Source organism: Dipodomys merriami, unplaced genomic scaffold (assembly GCF_024711535.1).
Source record: "Dipodomys merriami isolate MVZ:Mamm:240054 unplaced genomic scaffold, mDipMer1.0.p SCAF_62, whole genome shotgun sequence".
Taxonomy (NCBI): Eukaryota; Metazoa; Chordata; class Mammalia; order Rodentia; family Heteromyidae; genus Dipodomys; species Dipodomys merriami.
The window spans coordinates 2,380,120-2,404,584 of NW_027206202.1; the positions used below are offsets into that span (position 1 = coordinate 2,380,120).

A 24,465-nucleotide genomic window follows, 5' to 3' on the forward strand; every position below is an offset into this window, starting at 1 on the left:
CATTAGTTTTCTTTCTTTTGGTTTACCCTAAGGGTCTTCACCAAATAACAATTGAATTTGTTCAATCTTTTCTTCCTTCCTCCATCCCTCCTTCCCTTCTCCTTTCCCTTCCTCCTTCCTTCCTTCCCTTCTTCCTTCCTTCTTCCTTCCTTCCTTCCTTTCTTCCTTCCTTCCCTTCTTCCCTTCTTCCCTTCCTTCCTTCCTTCCTTCCTTCCTTCCTTCCTTCCTTCCTTCCTTCCTTCCTTCCTTCCTTTTTTCCTCTCCTCCCCCCCCCCAATCTTTTACTGTATAGATTTGTCTTTTTTTTTTTTTTTTGGCCACTACTGGGGCTTGAATCCAGGGCCTGAGTCCTGTCCCTGAGTTTTGTCACACAAGGCCGGCCCTCTACCACTTGAATTAGTTTTCCTTCTGACTTTCTACTGATTAATAGGAGATCAGAGTTTCTTGTACTTTCCTGCCTGGGCTGGCTTTGAACCATGATTTTCAGAGGTCAGCCTCCCGAGTATCTAGGATGACAGGCGTGAGCCACTGACACTCAGCTATGAATTCTCTTCTAACACGTCTGTGTTCATGCATTGCTCTCTAATACTTGCGTCAGGAGGCAGGGCTGGACTGGAGGAGGTGGTCCCTTGTGTGTGTCGGGTCCCTGGACACAGCCCACCCCTGCGCTTCCTGGCTGCGGGAAGGTGGGCGGCCTGCTCTGCCAGCTCCTGCCGCCCTTGGCACCGTTCACCACATGCCCATTGTGCTGAAGCCAGACACAGACGGGCGCCTCTGAAACTGAGAGCCAAAACCACTCCCTCCTTTTCAGTGCTCATGGCTGGTCATGGTCACAGCAGAGCAGGGCTGGCTGACATGTCGTCCTCTCACTCCCCCTCCCCCGCCCCCAACACGCCACACTGCGGGCGGCTGACCCAGGACCCAGGATAGGAAGCATCCCGAACCGTCCAGCATGGGGATAAAAATGGGGATTACCAACCTGTCCAGCGTCCTCAGTATCTGGTCACCTCTCACTAGCGCCAGTTCTGGAGTCCAATTACCTCTCGCTAATGCCACCTGCTGGTCACCGATCGTCTTCCACTTGTGCCACCTGCTAGTGGCGCCTTCTGCTGGGGTCCATTCACTGCCCATCTGGCCAGAACCACTAGACTCACCAAGGACCTCTCACTAGCGCCACCTGCTGGGATCAAAGGGACTCACTAACACCACCTGCTAGGGTCCAGTGGCCTCTCACTAGCGCCACCTGCTGGACACCAATCACAGTCCACTAGTGCCACTGGCTAAGGTAGCTTCACTTCTCACTGGTCAACAATTCCCCCTTACTAGTGTCACCCACTAGGGTTCATTGCCTCTCAATAGCGCCACCTGCTGGGCATCAGTAGACTCACTAGTGTTACCCAATAGGATTCTACCACCTCTCATGAGGGTCATCTGCTGGGAACAAATGATCTTTCACAAGCACCACTGGCTAGGGTCTATTGACCTCTCACTAGCGCCACCTTCGGGGGACCAGGTGTCCATGCATGGGCCTGTGGGGACCCATCCTGTCTAAACACAGCAGGTGAGTAGGTTCCTGTCCTTGTGGAACCTCTGGTTGTGTGCGCTCACCTGTCTGCACCTGTGCATGCACGTGGATGTGTGCATATGTGCGTGTGTGTGAATGTGAGCAATGCATCGGACACAAGCAAGCTCGCATCCTGTCTGGAGTTGAGAAGCTCAGGCAGGTGTCCCAGTGGGGCTGGCAGGTAGGGTGGCATAGGGCCTTGGAGGAGGAGAGGCTGGAGAGCAGGGGTGAATGTGGAGGGGTGAGTGTGGCAGGGCGAGGTGAGCCTGGAGGCTTGTGTGCACCTGCCAGCCTTCTTCCCCGGGCCATGCCTCCCGCTGGCCACCAGGATGGTTTAAACCTTTCCCCCGCACCGTGTGGTGGGCAGGGCTGGCGGCTCCCCGGCATTTAGCATTGAGAAGAGAGGTTGAAGATTGGCCAAGCTTTTTTTCTTTTGTAAACAGTTTGGATAAACTCTTCTTGAATTTGTGAATCTCTCCCTTTACGCCTCAAAAAAGAGAATCCGCCGAATACATAAAAAAAAATGGCTTGGTACCTATGTCTAGCAGGAGAGAATGACTGGATTGTATTATTATTCATTGGTGGTGTTATTATTACTATTATTCTTTGTGCTGGTCCCGGGGCTTGAACTCAGCACCTTGCTCTCTTGCTCGGCTTTTCTTGCTCAAGGCTGGTGCTCTGCCGCTTGGGCCACAGCTCCACTTCCAGCTTTTTGGTGGTTCATTGGAGATCAGAGTCTCATGGATTTTGTTGCCTAGGCTGGCAAGGATTACAGCCGTGAGCCACCGGCGTCTGGTCTTTCAAGGCCCTGTAGCATATGTCTTCCTAGTGCCTAGTGATTTTCCACCTCTCGTCCATCCGGCCACCTATGGACACACGCCTTAGATGTGCCCAGAGACTGGAAATGGTGAATACAACCCGAATGAACACGCGCGTTTGGGCTTTTGTGGGGTGTGAATTTTCAGCTCCTTCGGGAGAGAAGCCAGGGCTCTGATTCCGGGGCCATGTGTGTTAGGAGGAGAGCGATCTTGGAAGGGGCTGATGGAGCATCTTTCCCAGGGATTGGGATGCCCGCCGCTGAGCATCCTCTTCTGCTGTTCCGTGATGCTGGGATTCCAGATTTCATGGTAAATTTGTCTCCTATTCCGCTTCCCTGCTTCAGCCAGGCTCCCCCGCCGCACCGCCTGCTTGGTAGGGTTGATTTCTGTTCTCTGACTTCCTATGTCTGGAGGTACTGTGGTTTGAATTCAGCCCTCTTACCACTATTTGAGCCACAAACCTCAGTCCTCTTTGCTTTTCATCTTTTTCAGCTAGTGCCTTCCATTTTTGTGCAGGCTGACCTCAGACCACGATCCTCCTTCCTCCAACTCCGATCTACTTGAGATTACAGGCATGCCCCACCACGCCTGGCCCCGAGCCATTTCATCGCTCATAATTGCAGTGTGCTTTCCGTCTCATTCTTTTTGCTTTCCAAAAATAGTTCAGAAGGCTCATGTTCCCACCATTGACAGCTTTGGAGCGTTCGAGGGACAGGACACCAAGCCTCGAATCCATTCTATTTCCCCTTGAGGAGGCCTTTCCCGGAGTTAGACCATCTCTACTTTCTCTCTACTCTGTTCTGAGCAAAAAGGGCTTTACCAAAGCCAGGAAGATTCCAGGCCCGGGTTCCAGCGCTAGCTTGGAGAAAACTTGATAAGTTCTCTGCTAGTCTGGGTGCTGCACTCTTTGGGAGGCTGGGTGGGAAGGATCTGGAGTTTGAGGCCAGCTTGGGCTACATCATGAGACGCTGTCTCAAAGAAAAAAGGTTAGACCTGTGTCCCCTCTTCAAAGGCCTCTTTTCTTTTGTCCAAGACCAGGACTTAAACTCTGTATCTGACACTTTCACTCACTGGCTGGTGCTCTACCTCCTGAACCATGCCTCCCACTCCATCAAGTTCAAGTGTCATGGAGACACTTCCTGTTCTCACAGGAAGTCCCCGCTATGCATCCTCAGCCAATCACATAGCATTTCCTGTAAGCCTCCAGCTCAGCCTCAGCCTCTTGGACAGTTGACAGCCGACCGTGAGCCAGCATCGATGCGAGGCTGGGCGATGAGAGGAACTCTATTTCTGCCTCCTTTGCTAGGGTTAGAGAAAGACCCCGCTAGGTTTTATTTTTATATATTTTATTACTATTGTTGTTGTTGTTGTTGTTTTATTGGTCGCAGGGCTTGAACTCGGGGCCTGAGCACTGTCCCTGAGCTGCTTTTGCTCAAGGTTAGTGTTCCGCCACTTTGAGCCACAGCACCAATTCCAGTTTCCTGGTGGCTCATTGGAGATGAGAATCTCTCGGACTTCCCTGCCGGGGCTGGCTTTGAACCACAATCCTCAGATCTCAGCCTCCTGAGTAGCTAGGATGACAGGCGTGAGCCACCAGCGCCTCAGGAGGACGGTGGCTCCATGCAAGGCGGTGTGGCTTTGTTCAGGTTTGGTTGTAACCATGGAGACAGACCCCGCCCCTCCTGGAAGCCGAGTCCCACTCCTGTGCGGATGTTCGTGCCATTTCTTTCCAGTGAGGGGCAAACGGGAGCGTAGGGGAGACCTGGGGGGGCATGGGAGAAGCCACACAGGATCCGAGTTCAAGTCCTGCCTCTGCCGGTATTTGAGTGTACTCCTAGATGGATCACTTTGCCCCAGGGAGCCTCAGTTTCCCCATCTGTGAGCTGAAGATGGATGTCTGACTGCCAGGGACCACGTGCCACTGGGGAGGGGGCTTGGGGGTCCCCGCGGATCCTGCGCTGCCAGAGGGAAGGGGATGTGGATCAGGGGTGTAGATGGCGTGCAGCATGGGAGAACTTGGGGTACAGAGTGATGGCGGGGGGCCCTGGAGGTGTCCGAATCCCACTGGGGAAAGGAGCAGGTGAAAAATGTAGCCGGGCGCCGGTGGTTCACGCCTGTCATCCTAGACACTCAGGAGGCTGAGATCTGAGGATCGTGGTTCAAAGCCAGCCTGGGCAGGAAAGACCCCAGGTTTGCTGGGGAAGGGGGTTTTCTGAGAGTTTTTAGGCAGCGTGGAGATATGACACACATGGAACCAGAGATCCGTGGTGGAAGCCGAGAGGCTGTGGTTAGAGGCAGAAATGGGAGGCTTGGCCTTGCAGGGAGAGGGAGGGGACTGGAAGGGTTTAGGGTAGAGCTTAAAGGTATCACCAGCAGGGGTCGGCTGACACATTGGGATGGGGTGACACTGAGGGAAAGCTAGTCTGGGGTGTAAACAGTTAAGATACTTCCATTACGGAGACCCGGGAAGGAACTGGCTTTTGTTTGATTATACTGGGAAGGGAGAGACTTCAGTGGGATGAGGCTGGGTTACGTCCGTCCGTCTGTCTGTCTGTCCCATTCATGGGACACCTCTGAGGCAGTGCCAAGTGCCCAGGCCCCGTCATCAGCCAGAGGACAGGCTGGTGTGCTTTCCAGCTTTCCAGAGCCACTGTGGGCTTCGGGGCTGCGTGGGGCTGCGTGGGCGTGGCGTGGCGCTGCGTGGGCGTGGCGTGTGGCGGTGTCCTTCACGTGTTTCCGTGGGTGTGCGTCCGGGTCTGACCGACAGCCATGTGAAGAAGGCAAGCCTGTCACCCATCAGCAGCCATTCCTGCTTCCCAGCGCCGGAGGTGCTTACTGGAGTGGAACGTTCTAGCAAAGACTTGGAGCTGCCTCTTCTTCTTCTGTGCCTCCTGGATACCCAGGAGACACGCAGCTGTCTTTGCAATCTGCCTGAGATGAATTCTGGCTACTCTCCCCCCTCCCCTCCCCTCCCTCCCCTCCTTCCCCTCCCCTCCCTTCCTCCCTCCCTCCCTCCCTCTCTCTCTCTCTCTCTCTCTCTCTCTCTCTCTCTCTCTCTCTCTCTCTCTCTTTGTCAGTCATGAGGCCTGAACCCTGGGTCTGGGCGCTGTCCCTCAGCTCTTCAGCTCAAGGCTAGCACTCTACCACTTGAGCCACAGCGCCACTTCTGGCTTTTTGTTTGTTTTTGCTTATGTGGTGCTGAGGAATCGAACCCAGGGCCTCATGCATGCAAGGCAAGCGCTCTACCACTGAGCCACCTTCCCAGCCCGCCCGCCTGCCCGCCTGCCCCCTCTCTCCCTCCCTCCCTCCCTCCCTCCCACCCTCCCTTCCTCCCACCCTCCCTCCCTCCCCTCCTCTCTCTGTCTCTGTCTCTGTCTCTGTCTCTCTCTCTCTCTTTCTCTCGGAAGCCCTTATTTGTCCCACGTGCCATGGGGCTTATAATTCTTGCCTGAAACTCCAGAAGTCTCAGGGCCCACCTGGTGCCCCTCTCCTTTGCGGGGGGTGGGGTGGGGAAGAGGATGGGGGGGTGGATATGGAAAGCGCACCTCCCCTTTGCATCACTGCCCGGGGCCCGGAGTGGAGTTTGCTTTCCATCAGAAACTGCTTTGTCCATCAGGAAGTGAACACCAGCATAACCAGTGTGTACACACACAGACACAGACAGACACACACACAGACACACAGTCGCAGACAGACACATAGACACACAGACACACAGACACAGACAGACACATAGACACAGACAGACACATAGACAGACAGACACACAGTCACAGACAGACACATAGATGCACAAACACATAGACACAGACAGACAGACACATAGACAAAGACAGAAACAGACACACAGACACACAGACACACAGTCACAGACACATAACATGCAGACACATAGCCACAGACAGACAGACACATAGACACAGACAGAAACATAGACACACAGACAGACACATAGACACACAGACATACAGACACACAGTCACAGACAGACACATAGACACAGACAGACAGACACATAGACACAGACAGATACATAGACACACAGACACACAGACACACATAGACACAGATAGACACACAGACACACAGACACACACACGCTCTGTCCTTGTGGTCCCCCGGGTAGTTGGTGTTCAGTACTAGAATAAAGCCCTTGACTCGCGCTGCGTGTCCTGTGCCCACACCTCCTCTCCCCTCCTCCGCGCATCCCTCCATCTCCCCCCCATCCCTCCTCCAGCCTCATCCACGAACCCATCCTCCTTCCATCTGTCCCTCCTGTGCCCCAGGCTTCCTTGCCCGCCATTGGGCCTGTGCGTTCACCGCCCCTCCACGGCCACCCAAGAACAGGCTCTGGTGGCGGCCTGGGCTGGGCTCGGCCGGGCTGGGCGGCTGCCCAGAGCGGAAGGACCACAGCTGTCCAGAGCCCGGGACAGGAGAGGAACCTGTCAGCGCCACCTCCAAGAGCCGCGGCCACCGCCCACTGCGCACCGAGGGCGGACCCAGTTTCCTCTGGTCACGAAGATGGCCACGGCTGCCATTAGTACAACTCTTTGTTCTTGGTTGGGGAAGAACTCAGAATCTCAAAGCCTCACCCCAGCCCTGTTGGCAGCAGCTTCTTCTTCTCCTCCTCCTCCTCCTCCTCCTCCTCCACCTCCTCCTTCACCTCCTCCACCTCTACCTCCTCCACCTCCACCTCCTCCACCTCCACTTCCTCCACCTCCACCTCCACCTCCTCCACCTCCACCTCCTCCACCTCCACCTCCTCCACCTCCACCTCCTCCTCCTCCTCCTCCTCCACCTCCTCCTCCACCTCCTCCACCTCCACCTCCTCCACCTCCACCTCCTCCACCTCCACCTCCTCCTCCTCCTCCTCCTCTTCCTCCTCCTTCACCTCCTCCTCCTCCACCTCCTCCTCCTCCTCCTCCTCCTCCTGCTCCTCTACCTCCTCCTCTTCCTCTTCCTCCTCCTTCCTTCCTCCCTGCTGCTTCTTCTTTCATTCTTTTTTTCCCTTTCTTCATGTATGTGTATGTGTGTGTGTGTGTGTGTGTGTGTGTGTGTGTGTGTGTGTGTGTGTGTGCGCGCATGCGCACGCGCTGGCACTGGGGCTTGACCACGGGGCCTGGGCACCGTCCCTGAGCCTTATTAGCACTCAAAGCTAGAGCCGCAGCTCCACAAGTGGTTATTTGGCAGTTGTTAGAGATGAGTGTCATGGACTTGCCTGTCTGGGCCTGCTTTCAACCCTGATCCTCAGCTCTCAGCCTCCTGAGCAGCTCGGATTACAGGTGTGGGCTGCCGGCTCTGGTAGGATCTTTTCCATGGGACTTGGGCCTGTGTGGCCGTGCCATTCTTTGGGTGCGGGCTATAGGCATCACCGTCTCTGTTTTTTAGATGTGTAGGGGCAGCACAGGGCGTGGGGAGCTGGAGGGAGGCCAGGCCTGGGTGTGTTTGGGGGGGCGCGTGGTCCCTCTTTCCACACTGAGCCATTGGCAGGCCGGCGTCACAGGTGCCACCAGCGGTGGCAGGCTCTGGTGACGCTGATGTGGCCCCGCCCATCAATACCCTTCTGGCCTCAGGGAGCCTCAGCACCAATCCTGCCAGCCAGCATGTTCCTGGAGGTGAAGCACAGCCGTTAAGCCCAGGCTCTCCAAATCCCCCTCAGGACAGCGGGGCTGGCTCTGTGCCTCGAGCTGGCTCCAGCGGCCCCAGCAGCTCATCCAGCTCCGACTGGGATTCTTCTCCTCCGTGGTAACGCAAGCCTCAGAGAAGGATTTAAAAAAAAAATCATCATCATCATCATCATCATCATCAAAAAGAAAGGGAACACATTTTCTTTCTCTAAAAAGTGAAAAAGTTTGGGCTTTGAAGCAACACTGCCTGGGTTTTAAATCGCCTGGTTACCCAGTGAGCTCCTAACTCTGATTAATATTTCTCTTATCATTTCCAGGGACAGCGCTTAAAAGCCACGCACAGAATAATGTGGTGGCAGGGCGCACGCTCGGCCATCCCAAATCCACCACTCCGTCCTGGCTGGGTCCCCGGTACCTTTGCTGCTTTGCATACTCGTTCCCTGATAGGTAGGGTGAAAACAATTGAAAAAAAAATAGCACAAGGACATGTTTAAGACATGTCTCATGTAGTTCTGGAGACGTCATGGGCAGGAATGTCACATGACTTCCATAGTGGGGAGAAATAAGGGCGACCTTCAACCCCCCTCTCACTCCCTTAAAAGACAGCATCCCCAAACTATGCCTGGGAAGAGACTTTCATTCCCACAGCTCCAGACAGGTAAAGAAATGGAGGCATCCCATAGCCACCACAGCCAGTAATGAGTACAAGGAGGATTTGAACCCAGGGGACTCTGATTCTCCAATGCTTCACGTACATTCTCCAATGCTTGCTGGGCCTGGCAAGATAAGGTAGATTATTCTGGAATGGACTGGCTTGTCCCCGCTCCTCGGGATGCAGATCCTTACTAGCTTAAGCCATGGAGAGAAAACTTGTGGGCTTTGATGTACTACAGAGTCAGGGTGGCGTTTGCTTCTCACAGACACAGGGAGCCGAACAGTCACGAAAATCTGACAATTGCTTCAAGTCTTTCTCTCTCTCTGTTCTGTGGACTGCAGTAGCCTCTAACCATATGTGGCTGTAAGATTAGGATGCAAGTTAACGGAGAATCAAATCAAGTTTAAATGAAACCCCAAATAAACCCCGAACGCGGAGCTCCTTGCCGACACCCGCCACATTTCACCCGCGGCGACCGTGGTTGCTGGGGCAGGGAGGCACAGAATGTTTCAGCCTCAGCTGCTCTTTGGCCCGGGCTGCTCCCTGTGGGGTTCAGTACTGCTCTTTGTGAGCCAGACCTCAAACCTTTCCTGCCAGAGAGCACTGAAGCCAAAAGGCTCAGGGAAGGCTCCCATTGGTCCAATTTGGATGTTGGGTGTATTCCTGAGCCAATCACCGTCATCTTCAAGGTACGGATCACTCTCTGATTGGCTGGCCCGAATCGCATACCTACCTCAGTGGTGAGGAGGATGGGGAAGGATGGTCTGAAGAACATGGACTAAGGTTCTGGACTTTGGTGGGGAGGGGAGAGGAGAGGGTGAGGGATGGCCAAGTGTGGTGGGTGGTGTTCCCGCACCGACTCAGCTGTCCCTGAGATCCTGTTGGGACGGCGTTTGGTGATCCCACACAGGTCCCCGAACCTGAGAACAGGAGGTGTTCATACAGAGCCTCACACTCATTCTCCCGTGCGCCATCCGTCATCTCTAGATTACTGAGCACGCTTAATAGGATGCAACTGCAGTACAAATAGTTGTCATACTATGCTGTTTGAGGGATAATGATGAGAAAACATTCTGTAAAAGTAATGGTTTTCTGTGGGGTTTTTTTTTTGGTCCCTACTCCCCTTCCCCCCTTGAATATTTTCAGTCCAAGTTTGGTTGAATTCATGATGTTGAACCCCAGGACAGGGCTGGCTGAGTTCACCCCCTCCTACCATGGCCCTGTGTCTCTGAAGGGCTGAACTCCCGACCCCTCGATGTTAGACTGCTCATGTCCACTGTGTTGACTCTTGAAGGGTGAGTGGATGTAGGGGCAGGTACCAGTGGCTCTTGCCTATCATCCCAGCTATTCCAGAGATTGAGATCTGAAGATCGAGGTTCAAGAACAGCCCTGGCAGGAGGGTGTGTGAGATTCTTATCTCCAATAAACTACCTAAAAGCCAGAAGTAGAGTTGTGGCTCAAGTGGTAGAGTGCCAGCCTTGAGAAAAACAACAAAAAAGTCAAGCAAGACCCGGAGGCTCTGAGTTCAAACCCCAATACCGGTACACTCACCAAAAACACAAATTAAAAAACGACGCCATACCTACAACACAGTCGGGTGTGGAGGATCCCTGCCTGCGGCCACCTGACACATCAGCTGCTGGCTGTCCCTTTTGTCTGACCCCAGAGGGAGAAGATAAATGGAGCCCGGTGCAGCCAGAACCAGCTAAGTCCAGCTCAGGACCCCACCCTCATGCCCTTGCACAAAGAGAAACAAGAAGTAGCCTGTGGTCTTGAGAGCCTCTGAGATTTTTTTTTCCCTTAGGACTCTTGGTTGTAGCAGCAAGAGCTGATTCATACGTTCCTCCATTTGCTTCCACCCCAGAAGCCATTCTGCCATGGCCATTCGATGAAGTGTGGGCAGCACCTCACCCCAGTGAAGCATAAACTCAGGCCCAAGCTGAGCCATCTTAACAGCCTGCTGTTCATTCTACCACAGACAAAGACTGAGCCCCTGTCATGTTGCTGGGACCCAGGATAGCGAGATCTGATGGGGCCCGGTCCCTGGCCATCTGGGGGCTCCTACCGGACAGGGAGAGAGTGGGAGTGTGGGTAATAAAGACTCCACAAGACCGTTCACTTGGGAGTCAAGTATGGCTCAATATTGACTGGCCTCTGGACGCAAAGCCATGCTTGTCTGATGAGATTCTATCACGGGTGTCCTAGGGCTGGCTGCGTGATCCTTGTGAGAGCCAGAGAGCATTGATATCTTCTTTGTGTGGCAGGAAATGCTGCTCTTGAGCTCATTATCCTCCACCCAGCACATGCTATGGCATTTCTCCACCTTGGTTGCCAGTCACCTCTTAACTCCTGTCGCAGTCCCAGGAGGGGGGTGGGCTGTCAGGATGACAGGAGCATCATCCCCCCAGCTGTCAGCCCTTTGTGTCCCCACAATTCAGACCCTGCCATTCCCAATTATACCAGGAGAGGCAGGGGGTGGAGGCCCTTCTCTCTGCTGGAGTCCAAGGCAGAAGCCCGGTGCACTCTCTTCAGTCATTGGTTGCCAGGTGCATCCTGAGAGCCAATAGTGTCTCTCTGTGCTGGGCTGGGGTCGGGGTTGGGGACAGGGGCTTGGGATAGGTGTGGTCAGTGCTGGGTGGGGCCATGGGACAGGGGACGGGGACAGGATGGTCAGGAGCCAGGTGGAGGATGGGCAGACAGAGCCGCGGGGCACTTTATGCATGAGCAGCCAGAATAAACGCTCACACACCTGAGCCTGGACTGGGAGTGGGCCTCGTGTCTGCCTTACATCAGATTCTGCCTGGAGATGTCACAGGCCCTGTTGAGTGTTTATCCATGGGGGAGGGAGGAGTTTGCATCCCAGCTGCCCCGTGGCTGGCCCGGGGGCCATCCAGCAGCTGCGACTGAGCACCTGCTAGGTACTGGGGACATTGAGGAACACCCCATCCCCTGGGCAGAGAGAAAGAGGGCCTGGAGCCCTGCACAACCTCACCTCAGTGTCTTGGTTTGTGCACAGCCTGAACCACTGTGTTCCACAGCCCAGGATCCTATCTAGTCAATATCCCAGGGATGCCTTACAATGGTGGTGCTCTACAGCAAGAGTGTCAGTTTATTCAAGGTCACTCAGCACGGGGCCCCCTCCATGGTGGCAAACTCTGCTCTCTCTTCCCTAAGCAGCAAGTGCCTCCTCCCACCCCCTCTGCCCTCTTCTCTCCTTCTCCTGGGTTGATTTTCTGGTAATTAGACCCTGGTGTTCTGGGCCCTGTTGTCATTCATTATTACATTTGCATCTGGAGGGATTCGCCTGGTTCTTGGCCCTCTGTGGCTCCGTGGCCAGTTGCTCGGGAGCCGCTGGGCCCTTGTGGCGTCCCTGCTTCCTGCACACTTCAGGGGCAAGTTCACCTGATTCACCATCAGAGTCGCTGGTGGCACCTTGTCAGTTCCATTCAGCTAATTTGCTCGCTGATGATTTCTGTGGAGGCACAGATTGACTTTGTCTCTCCACATGTCGGTCATTCCCGGAGCCAGGCTGATGTCACTTCACCTGGTCCTGAATCTGGGGGATAGGAGGTCATCCCAGTCCCAAGGTAATGGGGCTAGAAGGGGTCATATCTCGAGTCTTAGCCAGACTTTGAGGCTTAGGGGGCGAGAGACTTGGACCCAACCCTCTGTTCTTTGAGCCTCTCTGTCTCTTTACCTGGAGATGGATGATCCCGTAATGGTTCTCCTTCCTCCAGGTGGTAACAAACAACAATAAAGAAAGCATTAAAGACAAAGGCATAGGGCTGGGAAGGTGGCTCAGTGGTAGAGCACTTGCCTTGCATGCATGAGGCCCTGGGTTCGATTCCTCAGCACCATATAAGCAAAAAAGAAAAAAACTGGAAGTGGCGCTGTGGCTCAAGTGGTAGAGTGCTAGCCTTGAGCTGAAGAGCTGAGGGACAGCGCCCAGGCCCAGAGTTCAGGCCCCACGACCACATAGGAGACCACTATCATCTCCTAGTTGTGGTGGGGGATGGGTTACTCTGATTTCTGTAGCTATGATGAGGTACTGGAGCTGATTCACTTTAAAAAGAAGGAAGGTAGCCGGGTGCTGGTGGCTCACGCCTGTTATCCTAAGCGACTCAGGAGGCTGAGATCTGAAGAACAAGGTTCAAAGCCAACCTGGGCAGGAAAGTCTGTGAGACTCTTATGTCCAGTGAACCCCCAGAAAACCAGAGGTGGAGCTGTGACTCAAAGTGGTAGAGTGCTAGCCTTGAGAGAAAAAGCTCAGGGACAGCACCCAGGCCCTGAGTTCAAGCCCCACAGCTGACCAAAGAAAAGAGAAAGGTTTACTTTGCCCCACGGATTCAGTCCAGCATAGCCCTGGGCCTGAGGTAGCATGGAACATCATGGCAGGAGCACAAGGAAGAGGAGACCTGGTCACCTCATGGTGGCTAGGAAACAGCGATGAAGAGGACAGGAAGCCATCCCAGCATCTCCATCAAGTCCCGCCCCCAGTGACCTAACTTCCTCCCACCAGGCCACACCTCTCCAAAGGTTCCACTTCTTTCTTGTGGACTCATTCTTCAGCATATAGGTCTCTGAGAGCCATCCAGGATCCAAGGGCCTTGCTGCCGCCACGGTGGGCATCGTTCTGGTGATGTTGGTTAAAACTCATCGCTGTTCATGTCCACCAGCTCTGCGGTTTTAACTCCGCATGCATGCCCAGAGACACACCAGAGTGTGTTCAAAGCTGGGAAGGGAGGTACAAAAAGTTGGTCAGCAACAGCTGTGGTTCCGTAAACTGTGGAATATCCAGTGTTTAGGATATGCTCCTGTCAGTAAAAAGAATTAGGTAAACCAGGAGATGATAGGTACTGATGCTGGGATAGGAGGGGTGGAGTAGGAGTGTGTGTGTGTGTGTGTGTGTGTGTGTGTGTGTGTGTGTGTGTGTGTGTGTGTGTGCGTGTGCGTGTGTGTGTGTGTTTGGTGGTATCAGGGCTTGAACTTAGGGACTCAAACTTCCTTGACTTGCTTGCTTGGCTGGTGCTCTCCCACTCTTCATTGCTCTTCATTTTGCTCTTCATTGGACAGGGAATCTCTCAGGCTTTTCTACCTTGCACTGGCTTTGAACTGTGATCCTCCAGGTCTCAGCCTCCCGAGTAGCTAGGATGACAGGCGTGAGCCAGCGGACCCAGATACTGCGTAGATTTCTGTGAGGAGCTTCGTGTGTCGGTGACGGATTTATTCTGCGGGTAACAGCTGCCCTGGTCAATCCAGTACCTTGGCCTCTGCCAGCCAGGTGGCAGTGGGCATTCTTGTCTGTGTCTCATCTGGGGTGCAGCTTGTTGTGGGGTACAGGCCTTCGGCGGGGGAGGGGGTGATGCTCCGGTGAGGGATCCCCCCCCCCGCCCGGAGCACCAGATGGACTTCCAAAGTGGCTACCGAGTCCATCTTCCTGCCAGCATTGGCCGAGTGCTTCTCTTGTTCATATCTTCCTTGACATTTGCTCCTGGTTGTGCTCTGGGCTGAATCTCTGTGGGTCCCTGTGATTCAGACCTTTGACCTTCGGCGACACGCAGCTCATCTTCTATTCGACGGCAGTGTACAGATTTCTTTAAACGATCGTACCAGAGCAGCACTGGGACCAAGAGCACAATCACGGTTTCACCCCTGGCCTTTCTCTTCAGGTCCTATTGATTTTGGAGTTTCTAATAAGAGGGGGAGAGGGGAAAAAAAATCCACCTGATTTGATATTCCCAGTCATCGAAATTACACTTGATTCAATTTGCCCGCGGATAGGGAGACATTTTCTTGAAGGTCAAGCATTGAATTTTTCTCCCTGGCTTCTTTCTCAATGTCTATGCGTTCTGCATAAAGGTTTTGACTAATCAGCCCTAGAAAGCAGGGCTCATTCCAGGATTCTCTAGCTTGGCACTCCGCAAGAAGACGGGGTGGGGGGCTGGCCATTTGAGGGGTCAGATAAAGATGGGCTTTGTTTACAGGCCTTGGGTGGCTCACAGAACCTCCCAGCCTTGATTTCCCCTTTTGTCAGAATGTGATGCTATTTTGAGCTAGATGAAGGAGCCATTTGGGCGGATGGCCACTGGCAGGCTGGCTACACATGTCCTATAAAACCCCGTGATCCGTAAAACTGTCACCAGCAGGAACAGGAAAGAGGCTTATAAGAAAACTAGAATTGGGTTGTCAGGCGCTGGTGGCTCACGCCTGTCATCCTAGCCACTCAGGAGGCTGAGATCTGAAGATCATGGTTCAAAGCCAGCCCGGGCAGAAAAGTCCCTATGAGACTCTGATCTCCAATTAACCACTCAAAAACCAGAAGTGGTGATGTGGCTCAAATGGTAGAGCACTGGGCCCTGAGCCACAAAGAGGTTCAGGGACAGCACCCAGGCCTTGAGTTCAAGCCCCACAACCGGCAAAAAAGAAAAAAAAAGAGGGCCCCAAATCTCGAAAATCTGGCTGCTCAAATGCCAGCGAGGTCATCCGCGATGCTCATAAAAGCTGGACTCCAGCCAGCCTCCAGGGGAAGCTGTATCCAGCCCTGGAATCCTCTACACAGTGCGTCCCTATGAAAACAAAACAAAAAGCAGAACAGGTGAAGCCAGGAGCTGGCGGTTCACACTTGTATAACCCTAGCTATTCAGGAGGCTGAGGTCTGAGGATTGCAGTTGGAGGCCAACCCAGGCAGAAAAAAATCCCACAAGGCTCTATTTGCCATTAACCAGCAAAGAGCTGGGATGGAGGCGAAGCTGAAGTCCTAGAGCACCAGTCGAGCAAGCATGATTCCCCAAGTTCGAATCCTGGCAGGGCGTATCATTGCCATCACTGTGTCGTTCAGTATGGTTGAGCATATCGACCTTATTTTGTCTGCTTGTGGTTCTTATAAATAAAGTTTTATTAGAACACATTATTGCTCGTTGGTTTATGTATTGTCCCTGCTGACTGAAGTCTTGCTTTCCTGCTAGTTTTGCCAGGGGATTAACAGGCCTCACCCCCCCTGCCCCCCACCAAGCTTCCCTTCTTTCCAGAAGGTTCCTGGCAGCCATTCTAGAATGATGTAAATTGTTCATTCCTTGTGTTCCTGGCTGCCTCCTGCCCTGAGGCCTTAGAGCTTTGTCCCCGGTCCTGTATCGGTCAGGCTGCGGCTGTGCCGCTGGACAAAGAGTCCCCTGAGTCACAGTGATGTGGCTGGCCATTGCCAGGCGTGTTTGTCACGAGGTCGCCGAGGCTGGGTAAGTGTCAATGCAGTGCATTTAGCTCAGGGCTGAGGAGGCCCGGGGGGCAGGGCATGGTGGGGGCCCGGGACAGGGAGACACACGGAGCCGGGGCCAAGGAGGCAGCCAGCTCCCGTCTCTGAAGACAACTCACTCTTTCTGGCAGTCCTAGGGCCTGAACTCTGGGCCTGGGCGCTGTCCCTCAGCTCTTCAGCTCAAGGCTAGCGCTCTACCGCTTGAGCCACAGCACCACTTCCGGCTTTTTCTGCTTATGTGGTACTGAGGAATCGAACCCTGCTAGGCAAGCGCTCTACCACTGAGCCACGTTCCCAGACCAACAACCCACTCTCGAGAGGACTGGCTCACCCCAGGAGAGTGGCATTAATCCCTCCCAGGGACCTCGTTACCTCTGTGAGTCCCCTCCTCTTAGAGTGCTGCTATTTTCCCCCCTATCCACAGCGCACCCACAGCAATTCAGGGCCTTGTGTCTGCTAGGCAGGTGCTCTACCGCTTGAGCCATGCCCCAGTTTGTTTTTGCTTTTGGAAGTTTTCAGATAAGGAGGCCAGGCTCCAGGGCTCTGCACGGACTCCATCATAACTTCACAGCCTCAGCCCTGGCCTGGCCACTGTCACGTTGTTGGCAAGAGTTTTGCATCCTGCCTGGGGGGCTGGGTGTCCCCAGTAACACAGAGGAAGGGGGGGCTGGGCCACAAATATTCTACCTCAAACCTTGATACCTGGTACTGCGGGGGAATGGTCTACATGCTTGTGTTTCCCGGCTGCGTGAGCTTCCTGGTACTGTCACGAAATACCTGACTGAATGAACTTACGAAAAGGTTTGTGTCGGTTCACACTTGTGGAGACTCAAGACGGGGGAGGGCCTCAGGGTCTAGTTTTGGGGGGGCTGAACAAACATGGTTGCAGGGCAACGCGCTGGGCCCTGGAGACCCAGAGACACAGTGGTTCTACTCCAGAACATCACTGGGCTTCAGGGAGAGGAATTTCTCTTCCTGTCTCAGGACCTTTGCACAGGCTCTTTCTGTTCCTGATCTCCTCCATAGCTCTTCTCTCCTCACCTGCCTGTCTATTCCTACTTTATGTCTCTCTACCAATTCACCTTCTCAAAGGAACCCTCTCTAGCCGCTCCCCCCAGACTAGCTCAGATCACCCTTGTACTTCTTCAACCTCAAATTTTCTTTCAGGTCCCTCTCCTCCATACCAGGTATGAGTTTCCTGCTCAGCACCTAGCAGAAAGCTGAGCCTGGCCTGGTACCCACCAGGTGTTTAATCAGTCTTGCCACCGCTTCACAGATGAGGGCCTCTGAAGCTCAGAGAGGTCAAGCAGCTGGCCTTAGGCCACACAGCGCCCGTTTGACCAACCTCGATGTTCAGCCCGCTTTCTTCCCAGGGCTGCTGTGGTTTTCAGAGCTTCACGTCTCCAGAACACCGCGTGATGGGTATTAATAGGGTCTGTTTCAGGGGTGGTGGGAGGCAGAGGAAGGGTGTCTGACTCAGCCTGGAGGCGAGGGGGGTGGAGGATGTCTGCTTGCAGGAGGCGGTGACTTTGGAGATTCAGAAGCTGGGGGTGGCTAGGAGCGGCCATGGTGCCTGTATGTATGCATGACAGACGAGACCCCAGCTGGTATGGACCCCGGAGCCCCTGCAGGGCTCGGGAACTCGCTGAGTGAGATTCCCAAAGCCCGGAAATGGCCGCATCTAGAAGGTTCCGTTAAGGACACGGGCTGCAGCGGACGCTTGGCTGGCTGGTACCGTTGGCAGGGCTCCCTTTGTGTCTTTAAATGGACTCTGTGGCCAGCTGCGTGAGTTGGGGTGTACGTCCACGCGGGGAGTTGATGGACTTCAGTGAGCTCCAAACGTTTCCTCTTCTCCCAGCCAGATAGGGGCATCCGGGCTCCATGCTGCCCGAGGCTCAGGGTCCGAGATGCCACGTCCCCAGCCCAGGCCCAAAGCAGGAAGAGCCTGCAGGGATATTCTGGGCCAAAGAGCTGTCCCTTGAAGTTGAACTTGAAAAATAAAAAGAATCAAGAGATTCAACAGGCTGGGAAGGTGGCTCAGTGGTAGAGCGCTTGCCTTGCATGCCTGAGGCCCTGGGTTCGATTCCTCAGCACCACATAAGCAGAAAGAAAAAAGCCGGAGGTGGCGCTGTGGCTCGAGTGGTAGAGCACTAGCCTTGAGCAAAAGCAGCTCAGGGACAGCGCCCAGGCCCTGAGTTCAAGCTCCAGGACTGGCGAAGTGAATAAATAACTGAATAAAATGAGAAAAATGTTGAAAAAGAGATTCAGCCGGAGAGGCCGGGTGTCCAGGGGCGCACACCTGTCCTCCCAGATGCTCGGGAGGCTGAGAGCCGAGGATCCGGGTGTGAAACCCATCCGGACGGAGTTGGTAAGGCCCAGGCTCCATTCCTGGCATTGCGGCAAGAGAAATCTGACACCAGGCCCCTGCTCCCCTCCCAGACACCCCCTACCACCACCACCACCACCACCACCGCGACATGCTAGCCATTCACCGCTCCACCTCCACCGGGGCAGCCAGGGGCTGACAGGAGGGGAGGAAGCAGGTGATCGGTCTTCCCATGTTCCTCCTCTTGCTCTTCATTCTGTTCCCGCCTTTCCTCTCCCTTTCCTTGCCCTTTCTCCCCTCCTCTCCTTCCCTCCTCCCTTCCTCCCCCCTCTTCCTCTCCTCCTTCTCTTCCTTTCTCTCCCCCCTCCCTGATCCCCCTCCTCCCCCATTCATTCCCTCTCCTCCTCTTCTTCCTCCTCCTCCTATCCCCTTCCTCCTCCTGGCCCCCTTTCTCTCCTCCTGTTCCTGTCCACCCTTCCTTTTCCTCCTTTGCTTTCATCGCTGTGTCTGTCCCCCAATCTCCCCGCCCCCCTTCTGGAATGGCTCTGTGACTCAGTGGGACCCATCTGGAGATTCCAGGACAGCCCCCAGCTTACAACCTGCACCGAGTCCTTTTCCTTGTAAGGTCCTAGGCCTGGGTGTGTGGTGTGTGTGTATGTGTGTGTGTGGTGTGTGTGTGTATGTGTGTGTGTGGTGTGTGTGTATGTGTGTGTGTGGTGTGTGTATGTGTATGGTGTGTGTGGTGTGTGTGTATATATGTGTATGTGTGCGGTGTATGTGTGTGTGTATGTGTGTGTGTATGTGTGTGGTGTGTGTGGTGTGGTGTGTGTGGTGTGTGTGGTGTGTGTGTGGTGTGTGTGTGTGGTGTGTGTGTGGTGTGTGTGGTGTGTGTGTGGTGTGTGTGTGGTGTGTGTGTGGTGTGTGGTGTGTGTGTGGTATGTGTGTGGTATGTGTGTGTGTGTGGTATGTGTGTGTGTGTGTGTGGTGTGTGTGTGGTGTGTGTGTGGTGTGTATGTGTGTGTGTGTGGTGTGTGTGGTGTATGGTGTGTGTGTGTGTGGTGTATGTGTGTGTGTATGTGTGGTGTATGTGTGTGTGTGTGTGGTGTGTGTGTGGTGTGTGGTGTGTGTTTGGTGTGTGTGTGTGGTGTATGTGTGTGTGTGGTATGTGTGTGGTATGTGTGTGGTGTGTGTGTGTGGTGTGTGTGGTGTGTGTGGTGTGTGTGTGTGGTGTGTGTGTGGTGTGTGGTGTGTGTGTGGTATGTGTGTGGTATGTGTGTGTGTGTGTGGTATGTGTGTGTGTGTGTGTGTGGTGTGTGTGTGGTGTGTGTGTGTGTGTGTGTGGTGTGTGTGGTGTATGGTGTGTGTGTGTGTGTGGTGTATGTGTGTGTGTATGTGTGGTGTGTGTGTGTGTGGTGTATGTGTGTGTGTGTGTGTGGTGTGTGTGTGGTGTGTGGTGTGTGTTTGGTGTGTGTGTGTGGTGTATGTGTGTGTGTATGTGTGGTGTATGTGTGTGTGTGTGTGGTGTGTGTGGTGTGTGTGTGGTGTGTGGTGTGTGTTTGGTGTGTGTGTGTGTGTGGTATGTATGTGGTATGTGTGTGGTATGTGTGTGGTGTGTGTGTGTGGTGTGTGTGGTGTGTGTGTGGTGTGTGTGTGGTGTGTGGTGTGTGTGTGGTGTGTGTGTGTGTATCTTCCAGTCTTCCGCAGTGGGGCTGCTCTGGAGAGGTGTCTGGGTCTGTGGTGTGTGGCCTGGGGCACCTCAGGGGTCCCCTCACCGGGCAGACTCCCTGTGGACTTCCCTCTCTGCCTTTGGATGCTGTGCCAGCGTCCGTGCCAAGGGTGCGGGTCCCGCCGTGCCCCGAGGCCCTGGGGCGCCTCCCTCCGTGCGGCCCGCTGCCCCCCGCCCCCCGCCCCCCGTCCCCAGGTCTCCCCGTTGGGTTCCACGGCACGTCACAAGCTTCCTGTTGCTGCTGTGACGAGTGACCCCCACCCCGGTGGCTTAGAAGCCGGGGAAGATCAGATCTCAGGGTCTGCGGGGGACATGGTGGAATGTGGTTCCTGGGGAGGGACGCTGTGGTTTGCTTGCCGGCCTGGGCTCAGCTCCCGATTCCCCATCCTTCCCCCCGCCCCCCCCGTCCTTCCCCCCACCCCACCCGTCCTTCCCCCCGCCCCACCCATCCTTCCCCCCACCCCAGCATCCTCAAAGCAAGCAGGTCTCTGCAGGACCCAGGCCCAGCCCCCGGCCCTCTCTACCTGCACCTGAGTGCCTGGGGCCGGGTGGGGTGGGTCGGGCCCGCTGTCCCACCACACCTGTCATGGGCCCTCTAGAATGTTCCGCCAGTGTCATGGTGTTTTTTTAGGGTCTGTCCTCCCCTCCCCCCAGGCCCAGCCTTTTGCCCTTGATCTTTCCCCTCTAGTATCTGCTTTTGGGGTGACTGTGGCCTCAAACAGGAATCTCCCTGGGCTCTAGGACTCTGTGGCCTGGCCGGGCCCTGCTCCTCAGTGGGCTTGGGTGAGCGATTGAGATGCAGACAGGGATGGAGGTGGAAGGGCACCAAGGCTGCCCCTGGGGAGTTTGGGGGGCCTGGGGGGGTGGGGGCTGGGGGGAGGCCAGGGATGACAGGTGGGCAGCCCTGCTCAGCCCAGGCCTTTCTTCCCTGAGGGCTTCCCCAGCTGCACACAGCATGGCAGCCATGTTTGCCCAGGTTGCCATGCTTTTCCCGCCATGCTGATTGGCTACCAGGCCTGGCCATGTGACGTGTGCGCTGGGCCAATCCGTGTCTGCATCCTGGGACTGTGGAGGGTTTTGGAAGCCTGGCAGGACTGAGGCTGGGGAGGGGCTGGGGCTGAGGGGCTGTGCTCAGGGGCAGGGGCGGGGTACAGAGCATGCCTGGCTCCAGATGGTCCCCCCTCTCTACAGTTCTTACTGTACGATTTAGCAAGCGATTCCCTCGCCCGGAGTGCTCTCCCAGCCACCTCCCTCGCTCAGATCGTGTGAGTAGCTCCATCTTTTGCAAACACCCAGCCTCCACAGACAGATCTTCCAAATGCAAAAGCATCGAAAAGTTCCTCTGCTTGGATCCCCCCACCCCCACCGTGGCTTGCCCCCCGCCCCGCAGCTCACTCAGTACAGCACCTTTACACTGCCACCTCTCCACACCCCAAGGTCTGAGTAACCCCCCCCCCCCCAGCCTTCCGATCCCCCCACTCCAGTCACTCAGCCTACCTCCCACTCAGATGCTCGGCTGTTGCTCCAGCACGTTAAGCTCAACCCTGCCCCAGGACCTCGGGATGTGACATGAGTTCTTTTTTTTTGTTGTTGTTGTTTGTTTGTTTTTTTAATTTTTTATTATCTTTAAGTAGCTGTACAAAGAAGTTCCCATTCTACAAAACAGTATATGAATACAAAGTGTCTGATAACATTTTGACATGAGTTCTGTCTGGGATACTCTCTCCCCCTTGACCTCTCTGTGGCTGCAATGTTCTCCTAGCAGAGAAGAAAAGAGCCCTGATTTCATAGACGCTCCCTGGTTCTAGATCATCATTGGTTGTTTACTTATTTATTATCTGTGCTGTGATGAACTCCTCCTCCTCCCCCTCCTCCTCCCCCTCCTCCTCCCCCTCCTCCTCCCCCTCCCCCTCCCCCTCCTCCTCCTCCTCCTCCTCCTCCTCCTCCTCCTCCTCCTCTTCTTCTTCTTTCTTCTTCTTCTTCTTCTTCTTCTTCTTCTTCTTCTTCTTCTTCTTCTTCTTCTTCTTCTTCTTCTTCTTCTTCTTCTTTTCTTCTCCTCTCCTCCTCCTCCTTCTCTTCTTCCTCCTCCTCTTCTTCCTCCTCCTTCTCTTCCTCCTCCTCCTCCTCCTCCTTCTCCTCTTTCTCCCTTCCTTCTTCCTTCTTCTTCTTTCTCCCCTCCTCCTTCTTCTCCACGTTGGCAATCCTCTATTTGTACCTGACACTTAGTAGGTTCTTCATGATTACCTGGGGTTGGATTGCATCCAGAACTGAGGTACGGGTGTGTGTGTGTGTCTGTAGAGTCATCCGGGGCTCCTGCTCTGCTCACAGCTGCTGTGCACGTGTGCGGCTGTGAGGACAGACCTGAAGGTGGCTGAGTGACAGGTGGATCCCCGGGTGCCAGGCTGCGGGAGGTAGGCACGGGAAGTCTGTCAGGACCGCCTTTAGGCCCTTTAGGCCCTTGCTGGATTGATACCCACGCCGCCCACAACGGGTGCCTGTGGTTCAGATCCCCGGATGCGAGGCGGTGGCTGGGAGAGGGGCTTCTTGTCTTGCTGAAGTGGAAACAGAGACATTTCTGGTGAGCGGGAGCTGCCTTCCGCCCGCCCTCTCTGCGGTGCGTGTGAACATCCTGCGTGCGTATGCGCAGTGTGGTCTCACTCTACTTCTCTGACATGCTGGGGCTGACAGCAGACAGCTTCTGTCACCAGGCTGCACGCCGGTGGCTGACAACCTTGGGGTGTCTCGTGCGCACACACGCGCTCGCATGCTCACACGCGGGCAGGCTGATGTCACGGGGGGTGAGGAGGAAAAACACCTGCCCTGGGGAAGAAAATCCCGGGCTGGCGTTCATCATACCTCCTCCTTCTTGGAAAAGCCATGCTGAAATGGACTTAGCTGTATGCTGACGGGGTGTGTGTGTGTGTGTGTGTGTGTGTGTGTGTGTGTGTAGCAAGGGTGACACAAAGGAAACCCAGAGTCCCAAGCTCTTCTCTGGTTAGAAGAGAAAGCACCGGGCTGTGAGGAATCAAGAGTTCTGAAAACTCCATCTTCCTTGCTAACCCGCTGGTGGCCCACTGAGGATGGGGAAACAGAAAGCCCCAGATGAGCCTGAAACACCAGCCCTGGAGAACGGAGAATTCACCAGCAATGGCACTACCTCTGCTGAGATGGGGAGGGGTGGGAGATGGAGTGGGGGGGAGGGGGAGGGCATGCTGCTTCTTCATGGATGATGGGCAGGACCACTGGAGGGGAGACAGCGAGGGTATTTTTTATCTTGCATGACAAAGCAACAGGGCAGAAGGGACCCATCGTGGGGGGGGGGGGAAGGCTACAGGGAGGAGGGAAGCATGAAGGCTGGTAGAAGCAATATTTCTTTCCCGACAGTAAACAACTGTGAAATAAACCCCAGAAATGACACTCCAAGAGCGGCCATGGGAAGCTTTGGGAGCTGCTGATCTTGAAAGTTATTGGTTTTTGTTCAAGCTTCATCTGATGACTTGCTTAAAAAAAAAAAAAAAAGAAAAAGAACAAGTAGATTTAGTTTCTCCTCTTGCAATAGTTCTGGAGAGGAGAATTAGCAACCCGACATCTGCCTTCTGTCATCCTTGGGATGTTTATGAATATACCGACGGGCTGACATGGCGAGACTTGAGGTTAACTCCCAGTGGACTTGTGCAGGGGTCATGACTTGTCCCAGCACAGGATCCCAGCTGTCACACAGCCAGATCCCGCACTTTGCTCTGTGAGGAGCCTGGTTTGCATAGAGACAAGGCGTGTGCACATAAATGTGTGTGGCACACCCACACACACCCTCAGGCAAAGCCTCTGTTTCTCAGGATCCCCATTTCTTCAAACTGTAAAATGAGGGAGATTGTAATTACTGCCTTGATCTCAGTAGTCAGGAGCTCTTCTGTGCAGATCTCCCCGGCCCCCTGCCCCATGCCTTTCCCGCCTCCTTTGCAGCTAGGTTGGTCATGTGACCGGGCTGGCCAATGGGGTGAGTGTAGAAGGGCTGGCTGGCCTTCACTTCCTGTTGGAGGTGGGTAAGTGCACAGCGGTCTCCACTTTGCAGGGTGGATGAGGGTCCATCCGGGACCCCGTGAGGCCTGCAGTGTTTCCTACCACAGCGTCTCACCACCCAGTGGTCTGTACCTGATCGTCTTGGGGAAGAGATTAAAGGAGAGAGCCGAGCACGTCAGAGCCCAGCCAAGGGCCTGGCACCCAGGGGAGGTTTGGTGAGCACAGGATGGGAGGCGTGCTGGTCTGCTCAGCAGGTATGTCCGGAGCTCCCATCTTAGGCCAGGAAGGAGTAGGAATTGGATGAGGAAGAACATTTCAGGTCCTGAGGCTTTGGTGGTGGTGGTGGGCAAAGTTGGGCAAGAGGGGTGTGTTTTAATTTTTTATTCTGTCGGTTGTGAGGCTTGAGCTCTGGGCCTGGGCACTGTCCCTGAGCTCTTCGGCTCAAGGCGAGTTAATTTTTTTAAAGATGGGATTGCCCTA

General features: G+C 54.7%; 1 protein-coding gene across 2 annotated transcripts in view; it reads left to right on the plus strand.

Annotated features, from left to right (window-relative positions):
* Positions 1 to 24,465, plus strand: part of Gsg1l (GSG1 like) — a 92,313-nt gene that overhangs the window by 7,829 nt on the left and 60,019 nt on the right. The gene's annotated exons all lie outside the window — the stretch shown is intronic.